The sequence below is a fragment of the Microplitis mediator genome, chromosome 11 (assembly GCF_029852145.1).
Source record: "Microplitis mediator isolate UGA2020A chromosome 11, iyMicMedi2.1, whole genome shotgun sequence".
NCBI lineage: Eukaryota > Metazoa > Arthropoda > Insecta > Hymenoptera > Braconidae > Microplitis > Microplitis mediator.
The window spans coordinates 2,157,323-2,169,258 of record NC_079979.1 but is presented as its reverse complement, the minus strand read 5'-3'; positions in this window follow the sequence as shown (position 1 = coordinate 2,169,258).

Sequence of the window (11,936 nt, the reverse complement as noted above, 5' to 3'; positions counted from 1 at the left end):
TGACGTCGTCTAGCTACTCTTTCCCTTTCCCTTATTATACTACTTATAATTAACTGTCCATATTATACGATTAGTTGTCGGGTTTAATAATGTTTAACTGTTAAATAAATATTTGGTTCTATCTACCAGCAAGTGAAATATATTAAAGTGTCCTTCTTACAGGACTTATACAATAATTCGTGTTGGGAACCATGGGTAACTGAATTGCCATATGTGAAATCCATATTGGAAATTGTGGATTCCTGGATTCCTATGTACGGAATTTGACATAGGGACTTGGATATATGGATTTCTTTGCGTGGAATTGACGTAGAAATCTGTATTTCTATATAAATAATTTCTATAGAATCCGGAGTATCTAGATCTCTATGTCTATTGTGTATTGATAAGCGTATGTGAATAAAATCACAGATTAATATTCTATTCGCAGAATACTCTTCAACGAAAAATTGATTAATTGATATTCTCTTTGTCAGTTTTTTTAATAAGGTATTGATGTATTAATTAACTCACAAAGTATAACATCTTCATAGGAATAACAAATAAATTTAATAAAATACTTAATTAGGAATCGTACAAACGTATCGAAGTTCAGAAAAATTTACGAAAACACATAGTCTCTTTATGGTATTTGTATCAATAAAGTGACGCTTTTTGTTAATTTTCATGGTTCCGAATCCATTTAAGATTCCCGTATGTTCATTAACATGGAGCAAATTCCCATGGAAAGTCAATGTAAAAATCCACATGGGAATCCATACTAGATTCCCATATTAATTTGGCATGGTCTGGATTAAAATAGGAACCCATGTGATAATCTATATCGGGATCTATGCTTGATTCCGATAGGAGGCCGTATGGGAACCCATTTAAAATCGCTATGTGGAAATACACACAGGGATCGAGGATGCATTCCGATATAGATTTTTTTAGAGGATTAGTATATATTTATTGGCCAATTGTCGTGGGATCACCAATCTCAGATCATTTGTTGCATTTGAGATCAATTAATGGCACGCACAGAATTCCTATATAAATTTTTTGACAGTTTTTTATTTGTTGTAAATTTCATTGTCAAGTGCAGGTTTCGAAGAGGGTATGAATCATAAAAGCGTGTAGGATTTTAGTTGGCTTTGTGAATAACTAGAAATTGCTAGTCTTATACTCTTTTGGTCAAAAGATTAAAACCACCCTACAGTGACAGACAAATTGCAATAAAAATCTTTAAATAGAATGAAAGCGTCATAGCAGACTATTCGAATACAAAATCAACTAACGATTTCTACACAAACAAGAAATTAACGACAATTATCGAAATATTTGAAATAAGCAATTTTTAGAAAAGGTATTCGTGCACTTAAGTACTGGCAGTCTTAAACTTTTCTCTAGCAGTCTATATTTTCTTTCACTTACCACTATTTCGTTGAAAGCAGCTACATTATTTTGTGGTGCAATGTTAATTTTTCCAATCACCAAATTTATTGACATGGAGAATATGCAAACTGTTATTATCTGTTCCATCTAAATTACGAGACAAAACTTTTTTTTCAATTATTAATTATTATTCAATACTTAGAACTTTTTTCATACGTGAATGAACGCTCCGAAATTAAAACGAAAACTGTGATTATGTGCGGTCAGAAACTTTTTACAATAACAGCTCATGCGTGGCATTAGCCTATTCTGGGCATTAAAAATTCATTGTTTAGATTGATATCAGAAAGCAAATAATCAATCTTCAGTACAACACACTTTGAATTGTGCTATAATTTTAGCACTCCTTGGAATTCATAAGTAGTCCACAGAATTGATTTACTTCAACATGCCTTATTGACCCCTTTTCGACTCCCTGGTTGAAAACCGATTAAAAAATCCTAATCGGATATAATCAGAAGGAAATTAAAAAAAGATTATCATTTTCCAATGAACTCCGATTCAATCTGATCGAAATATTCTGTGACTTTCATTCCGCAATTTTTCAGTATTACGTTTCACTAAGATCTCAATAAATTTCGAAATCCATAGCTGACAATCCAATACAGTAAAATAATCGGTCGTATCAATGCTCGTAGACGCTGACGTATTTTATCACCTTACGATTTGATAATTTTAATAAACAATTCAGCAATGAAACAAATAAACGAACATAAGATTCCAACGGCCAATAAAACAAAAGCAAATATAAGGTCACTAAAAACAACAGGCCGATAATAATTATCAGTGGCTACGTAATCTTGCATTACCTTAAAGTCATAATTTTCTTGCTCGAAATAATTTTCATACCACTTATCAATTATACCAGATTGTGACAGCCATATAATAAGATTATTAACACGAGGTCCTAAGACCCAATTTTTAGCCATTCCTACTGAGTTGAATCCATGACGTAGACTATTTTTCGAATAGTGCAAATTGAATTTGGCTATCATTCCTTTTGAACTCTGCAGAGTGTTAATGCAGGCAATCGGCTTAGTCCTGATGTCATTTTTACAGTCCCAATAATTATTAAAATTAGTTTTATTAATCAATACTGGATCTGTTATGAATTCTTCGGCTATTATACTAGCATAAATTGTCTCATAACGGGAATCTTTGAGATCCTCAAGTGTTTCAACATTTTTTCTGTACTCGGGTTTTGTTAAAAATGCTGCAAGGTGCCCGGAAAATGTCGCCTGAATCACCAGAAAGTATAAAAATATTAAAAAGAACATTATCCGCATTTCGATGGAGTCCATGTGTGTGTAAAGTGAATTATTTATCAACAAACGCAAGCATTCAAAGCATGAAAATGATAATCGGTCTTTCATTTCTCGATTAGATATGTAAATAATGGTGAATGCTATCATTAAAATAATAATAGTTGATATGATGATTAGCCAGCCGTAATAATCAAACATTTTTTCTAGTGGCGTCAATAATCCACGATTTTTTGTGATGATGACGTCGTCATTATAGGAAATCGGGTATGTTAGAGAATGAAGAGTAAATACATTTAGTTTCGTGTTTTTTGGGTACCATTCACTTGGACATAGAGTTAAATCAATTAAATTTCTAACAAGAAGACTTGACTCCGTCATATGAATTTCTGTATCATCTTTAACATCCATCGACCTACCATAAGCTATAACCATCGAAACATTCAAATACTTCATAATTGTTTCAGCAATGAATGCTTCTATTGGAATGAATATGTTGCCGAGATTACTGTCTTTATTTATATATTTATTACTACGAGTAACAGCCGTTGATGTATTGAGGAACATGCGAGATACTTTTATCGTATGATTGTTGAGATGCTTTGCACGATCGAATATTAGATTCTCACAGCCAATTTTTACTGCAAATCAATAAAATAATTTATTAGTTAAATGGTATATTGGAAGGCAAAGGATGAAAATGACGATTTTAAATGACTCCGAGGTTCGCTCAAGTGGATGTCAAGAGCTGCCTTTGTACGAAGTCTGGAGTAGTGTATTGGTTGGTGATACAGACTTAATGTACTCAATTGCTTGCATCGAAAATTGAAGTTTCCGAACCAACTGCTGGTTGAACAAATCTAATTGTAGGCTTATCACGTTGGAAACTAGTACGATGGACTTTGGTAAATTCAATTTATTGGTTATAACTGTTACTTTATGGAGAGTTCCGAATGAAATGAATGGGAACAAAGTCAACCTCCGTTTCACGGAAAGTCCTTCCTTCACCTGTTTAAGGTATAAACGCGCTGTGAAGCTCCTACCTCCTTTCTGGACGATACGTTTAATCGAAAAATATATCAAGTGACTAAAGGTGGATGTTAACCGGAGGAGGGTTCAAAGAATTTGTTTTATGGACGCGTGGTGTCTAATCACAACCACTACGAACGCACTACTACCATCTTAGCAAATAAAGAGACTCTGGTCGAAGTAGGCTTAGAGATGCCCCCGTGGCAGTTTCCTGTAGTGGTGAGCAGGTTGCTTCCGAACAAAATGATGAGAGGCAATCTCGCCTCGATCGCCTCAACAGGGTTCCCTACATTTGTAACCATTGAGTTTCGAATAAGCTACTATCCACTCGCTCAGTCCCTGATGAATTTTCTACTTTTCGAGTCTCAATCTCTTTGTTTTTATGAGACAAATCGAAGTTTGATCCTTGCTTGCGAAATGCCATAACAAGCAGTCCGATCTCGGACAAGCTGCTTGTTCCATCCCGCTGATTAAGAGCATTCGTGGTGGACAGATGCATCTCAAGAGACCCCGATCAGCCTGAAATAGGCATATTCTGCCTGGTCGTATTGGCATCGAAACTTCTAGTTTTGATGCAAGTACTGTGGAATAGTCTTTTGCAAACCGTGGATAGAAAATAGAACATTGAAATCCGCATGCATCATTGCCTATTGGAGCCAAAAGTCATGATGACGCACAATTAGATTAAAAAGTCCAACTTTCCTGTCTTGGGGTCAAGAAATTTCATCCACCAAAAATTGAAAGTTTAGAATTTTCCATTGTTAAAAGATTAACGCATGCGCATGCTTACTAATTGTTTTGTTTGATAAAAGGGGTTAATGTTTTCGCCTCAATCAGTCCTCGTTAATAATTTCGATCGATCCAATGGATTCTGATCGATCTTCAATTAAAATCAATCGGTTTTATTCAAAGTTTTTAATCAAAGACTGCGGAAATCCTACTTTTATTTAACAGTATTGTGAAAATAAATTCAAATGCTTACCGTTGTTGTTTTCATTCCTAATAAAACATATTCTCTGGTAAATGATCCATTTGACTTCGTAATTCTTAGTTTTGATATAAGTATACTTCACCCAGGATAGAGGTGCGTAATCAGTATAAGGATTGTCGGTTAATATTCTGATTCTATTCATATTAAACTTTGGTTCAAAAAATATGTAGGTTCTAGAAGCATTGATTTTCGACCGAAATATATAAAATAATTTTCTGACTGTAAATAAAGTCTTTTTTCCAAACTTTAGAAAGATAAAAACTGTGTTGACCATCACGGGTAACTTCAGAGAAATAATATTATTTGTACTGATAAAGTCCTTCCGGGAATTTATGATTATTATCAACAAATCAATTTTTTTATTTGTGAATACTTCATTATAGATCATCGTATTATTCGTGAGTAACATATTTCGTGGAATCAATCTGCTCAAAGAATTAATTATTTTTTCATCGTTCCCACAAAATGCGATTGTTTCGAATTCGGAATGATTTTTTAAAACGTCTCCCTGTTCATCAAAGCAATAAATATCATTTGATAAATTCAATATTTAGTATACACCTACTGTCTAAAAATTTTATATAGGAACCAAGCTATCAATCCATGTAGATTTCTATGATATACACTCATGCCATAAATTAAAGGAACAGAAAAATTTTGTAAATTTTTTAGTGATTTTTGCGCAGCTGTAACTTCGTGAAAAATAATCGTATCAAAAAACAAAAAAAAAACATTTTGTAGCTTGAAATCTCTTGTTTCGACGCATTTTCATCCAATTTTTTTAGACTTTCAGCCATTGCGCAAACATGAGAAATATCGCGAAACAAAAATTTTCTAAATTTTTTCTTTTCTTTGAGAGAGTCCACGGGCTGCAAAAAAATTGTTTCAGCTAAACCAATGCATAGGTCAGTTAGCAAATTTAATCAGCTTTAATTTGCATTATTTTTAAGATTCGTTCGACTTTCCTTATATTTTTGTGTTGGTTACTTAGCAAATGCAAAATAAAGACAAAAAAATAAATTTCTAAAGAATGTAGAAAAAAAAAAATTTCGTTACAAAATAAAAGTTGCAATTCATTTTTTTTTGACATTTTTTGGAAATTTTTTTTATGTCTCTTTCTTGCATTTGCTAAGTAACCGACGCAAAAATTTATGAAAAGTCAAAAAAAAAAATTTTTTTTACTTTAATTATCATTACACAACTTAAGGAACAAAATTTGATACTTTAATTGTTTCAGAAAACATTGATTAATCCACCCTGAAAAACGGCTCGATCGATCAATTTAAAAATTTGCAGAGTTATTGGGGGTACATTAAGCTAACAAAGTCCCTGGCACCATTATTTTTTTTTAATATATTTGCAAAGTAGCGGTTGATTTACTAAATAACAAAAAAAGTCATTTTTTTTGTACTTACTTCTAATAGATGTTGAAAATAAAAAAAATTTTTTTTTTTTTTTTAAATAATGAGAGGGTCTTGTAGGGAATTTATTCAGGTTTTCAACACCGCCCTTTAATTTACTGTGCGATAATTGGTCTGAAATATCGATGATCAAACCCATAAGGATCATTTTTCGTTTAAAGGCTGAAATCTCAGTGACAGACAAATTCCAATAAAAATCTTCAACTAGAACGAAAGCGTCAAAACAGGCATCGAATACAAAATCAACGATTAATTCCAACAGAAAGAAGAAACCAACTACAGTTATTGAAATATTTGGAATAAGCGATTCTTAGAAAAGGGATTCGTGCACTTAAGTACTGGCAGTCTTAAACTTTTCTCAAGCAGTCTATGTTTTCTTTCACTTACCACTATTTTGTTAAAAGCAGCTACATTATTCTGTGGTGCAATGCTAACTTTTCCAATCACCAAATTTATTGAAATGAAAAATATACATACTGCTGTGATTTGTTTCATCTAAATTACGAGACACAAATTTTTGTGCAATTATTATTAAATATGTAGAACTTTGCTCATACGTGAATGAACCCACCGAAATTAAAACGAAAACTGTGATTATGTGCGGTCAGAAACTTCTTACAATCACAGCTCATGCGTTGCATTGAGCTATTCTAGGCATTAAAAATTCATTGTTTAGATTGATATCAGAAAGTAAATAATCAATCTTCAGCACAACACACTATGAGTAATGTTATACTTTCAGCACCCCTTGGAATTTATTAGTAGTCCACAGAGTTGATTTACTTCAACATACCATATTGACCCCTTTTTGACCCCCTGGTTGAAAACCGATTAAAAAATCCTAATCGGAATCAATCAGAAAGTAATTGAAAAAAAATTATTATTTTCCGATGGACTCTGATTCAATCTGATTGAAAAATTCTGCAACTTTCATTCCTCAATTTTTAGGTATTACATTTTACTAAGATCTCAATAAATTTCGAAATCCATAGCTGACAATCCACTACAGTAAAACAATCGGTCGTATCATTGCTCGTAGATGCTGACGTATTTTATCACCTTACGATTTGATAATTTTAATAAACAATTCAGCAATAAAACAAATAAACGAACATAAGATTCCAACGGCCAATAAAACAAAAGCAAATATGAGGTCACTAAAAACAACAGGCCGATAATAATTGTCAGTAGCTACGTCATCTTGCATTACCTTAAAGTCATAAATTTCTTGCTCGAAATAATATTCTACCCACTTGTTAATCACACCAGATTGTGACAGCCATATAATAAGATTATTAACACGTGGTCCTAAGACCCAATTTCTAGCCATTCCTAATGCGTTGAATCCATGACGTAGACTAGTTTTTGAATAGTGCAAATTGAATTTAGCTATCATTCCTTTTGAACTCTGCAGAGTGTTAATACAGGCAATGGGCTTAGTTCCGATGTCATCTTCACAGTCCCAATATTTATTAAAATTAGTTTTATTAATTAATACTGGATCTGTTATGTAGCCTTTTGCTATCAAACCCGCATAAATTATCTCATAACGAGAATCTTTGAGATCCTCAAGTGTTTCAACATTTTTTCTGTACTCGGGTTTTGTTAAAAATGCAGCAAGGTGCCCAGAAAATGTCGCCTGTATTACCAGAAAGTATAAAAATATGAAAAAAAAAAATATTCGCACTTTGATGGAGTCCAGGCATGTATTGAGTGAATTATTTATCAACAAACGCAAGCATTCAAAGATGGAAAATGATAATCGATCCTTCATTTGACGATTGGATAAATAAATAACGATGAATGTCATTGACAAGATGATGAAAGTCGATATGATAACTAACCAGCCGTAATAATTGAACATTTTTTCGAGTGGCGTCAATAATCCACGATTTTTTGTGATGATGACGTCGTCACTATAGAAAATTGGGTAGGACACAGAAAAACGAGTAAATGCATTTTGTTTCGGTTTTTTTGAGTACCATTCAGTTGGAGCTAGAGTTAAATCAATTATGTTTCTTGCAAGAAGATTTACCACCATCCCAGGAATTTCGGTATTATTTTCAACGTCTATCGACCTGCCGAAAACTATTAGCATCGAAACATTCAAGTACTTCATAATTGTTTTAGCAATGAATGCTTCTATTGGAATTAATACGTTGTCAAGATTACTCTCTTTATTTATATATTTCTTACTATGAGTAACAGCCGTTGATGCATCGATGAATATGCGGGATACTTTTATTGTATGATTGTTGAGATGCTCTGCACGATCGAATATTAGATTCCCACACATACTTTTATCTGCAAATCAATAAAATAAATTATTAGTTAAATAGTATATTGTAAAGCAAAGGATGAAAATGACGATTTTCAATGACTTCGAGGTTCGTTCAAGCCTATGGCAAGAGCTGCCTTTGTACGAAGCCTGGAATAGTGAATTGGCTGGTACTACAGATTCAATTTATTCAATTACTTGGATGGGCAATTGAAGTTTCAGTACCAACTGCTGGTTAAACAAATCCAATACTTGGCTCATCGTGTCGGGAATTAATGGAATGACCTTTAGTAAATTTAATTTATTGATTACTGTAACGGGATAAATTGGGATACTTTATCGACCAAAATCGTGATTTGTCACTGATGGTCACGTACCCTACCTGCAACTCCGAACGAGCGTTTAATTAAGTTTTTAGACTTGTCGCCGAGTGCGCTAGTCGAAAATATTCGAACGCTAGGCCCAATCATAATCAACTAAGGAAGGAGTTTCTCGATCATGGCCAAAATTAATCGAGCAAAATTAATAATACTGCAAGACAGCAGCGGAGACGGGAGAGAGTTAGTAGGACTGGGTAACCACCCAGCCGCACCCAAGGACAGAGTCAGTAGGATCGAGCAACCATCTAGACGCCTAAAGTTCGAACCGGAAGGCACAGAGCCGGGAGGACCAAGTAACCACGAAACAAGACACGGACCAGGACAACTACACGGACCAGGACAAATACCGGACCAGGACAACTAATACTGGACGAGCGACGGAAAAGAATTCAACGTAAATCGTAAAAGGTATTCTGTAGAATATCCCAGATAGGGAAGCCGTAATATTTATTAATTAGAACATATAATTAAATCGTCGTGTCCGCGAAGTATCGTCGTGTCTATTAACGTGTAAATAAATATTCAATCGAAAACTGGACTCAACATAATTAGCTTTGTTATTTTCAGGCAGGTTGTGTAAAGCATTGGCCAAAAAATCAATTGCTATCTAGTCAAAATTAACTAGTCATTAATATTAAGATAAATTAATTAGAAGTAAATTAATAAATTAAATAAAATCAATTAATAACTTAAACACGTTAAATGTGTCGTGAAGTAGAACGTGAAGATTGATAATAAAGTTTCGCGTAGTTGGAACAATCGAGTCCGGCGATAGTGATGATGATGAAGTTGACTGCCCAAACCGGGAAGAAAAATTAAGGTACTTAAAAGGAATAAAAATTAATGAGGAAAGTCAATAATATTTAATTAATCAATAATAATCTCTCTAAATAAACTTTAATTAATTAATTTATTTATTAACAAAATTGTTGATTAAGGAAGATTAACGTTTATAAGAAATTAGTTGTTATTAAATTGATAGTGATTTTAAATGTGGTAATCGATTAAGTGGAAATTAGTTTCAAATACAGAAAATAGAAAAATTGGGATTTTAAAATGGTAAAAGTATGTGTGAGGTAGAGAGTGAAAAAGAATGTTAGTGTTAAATGAATTACTGTTAAAGTAGTTAAAATCACGTAGAGGGTCAAGGTGACCGCGTGAATTAGAAATAAGTATTTAAGGTCGCGTAGAGGGTCCAGGAGACCGTGCGGGTATTACACATAAGATTTCAGCCACGTAGAGGGTCTTGGTCACCACGTGGAGTCTAGGTCAAGGAAGTCGCGTGTGTGTATTATAGTCCAGGGGACTTAGTGTGAGTGTGTGTGTGATATAGCCAAAGAGAGTGGTTTGATTAAGAGTTAAATAATTATTGTTTTGAATTGTTGAAGGTAATTGACGTTAGTTAATAAGGTTTATAAGTTTATAAAGCTACAAGGTTGAAAAGGTTTATAATTAAATAAATGAAGGTTAGAATTGTTAAAAGTGGAATAAATTAATGAATTCTAAATTATCCTTCCTCTTCCTTCCCTCACAAATTTAACTTTACAACGACCCTGAACGATTAAGATCCGGTCCAGGAAGACCTTTAATACTTCCAGTGGCGCCCTTTTAAAGGTCGACCAGAGTAGCAGTGCCCCTGTTATATTATAACTGTTACTTATTGAAGAGTTTCAAATAGAGTGAATGGAACCGAAATTTACCTCCGTTTTACGGGAAGCCGTTCCTTCACCTGTTTCAAGTATACGCGCGCTGCGAAGCCCCTTCCTCCTTCTCAGTTGACACTTTTAGTTGAAAAATATAATCAAGTGACTAAGGATGGGTGTTCACCGGAGAAGGGTTCAAAGAACTCGTTAGATGGACGCGTGGTGTCTAATCACAACCACCACGAACGCGCTCCTACCATCTCAGCAAATGAAGAGACTCTGGTCGAAGTAGGCTTAGAATGGCCCCCTGTAGCTGTTTCCTGTAGTGGTAAGCAGGTTCCTTCTGGACAACATGATAAGACGCAATCTCGCCTTGATCTCTTAAAAAGAATTCCCCACATTTGTAACCATTGAGTTACGAATAAGCTACAAAACTCTTGTTCAGTCCCTGATGAATTTTCTACTTTTCGAGTCTCAATCCCTTTGTTTTAACGAGACAAATCAAAGTTTGATCCTTGCTTGCGAAATGCCATAACAAAGCAGTCCGATCTCGAACAAGCTGCTTGTTCCATCCCGCTGATGAGGAGCATTCGTGGTGGACAGGTGTATCTCAAGAGATCCCCGGATCAGCCTGAAATGGGCATACTCTGCTGGCTGTCTTAACATTAAAACTTCGAGTTTTGATGCAAGTACTGTGGAATAGTCGTTTACACACTGAGGTTAGAAAGTAGAACATTGTAATCCGCATGCGTCATTGCCTATTAGAGCCAAAAGTTATGACGACGCGCATTTAGATTAAAAAGTCCAACTTTCCTGTCTTGGGGTCAAAAAATTTCATTCACCAAAAATTGAATGTTCAGATTTCTTCCATTGTTAAAAGGTTAACGCATGCGCATGCTTACTAATTGATTTGTTTAATAAAAGGGGTTAATATCTTTGTCTCGATCAGTCCTCGTTAATAACTTCGATCGATCCAATGGATTCGGATCAACCATGAATTGAAATCGATCGGTTTTATTCAGAGTTTTTAATCTAAGACTACAGAAATCATACTTTTATCTAAAAGGATTGTGAAAATGAATTCAAATGCTTACCGTTGTTGTTTTCGTTCCTAATAAAACAGTATCTCCGGTAAATGATCCATTTGACTTTGTAATATTTAGTGTTTATATAAGTATACTTCACCCAGGGTACAGGGGCGTAATCAGTATAAGGATTATCGGTTAATATTCTGATTCTTTTCATATTAAATTTTGGTTCAAAAAATATGTAGGTTCTAGAAGCATTGATTTTCGACCGAAATATATAAAATAATTTTCTGACTGTGGATAAAGTCGTTTTTCCAGATTTTAGAAAGATAAAAACTGTGTTGACCATCACGGGTAACTTCAGAGAAATAATATTATTTGTACTAATAAAGTCCCTCCGGGACTTTATGATTATTATCAACAAATCAATTTTTTTATTTGTGAATACTTCATTATGGACCTTCGTATTA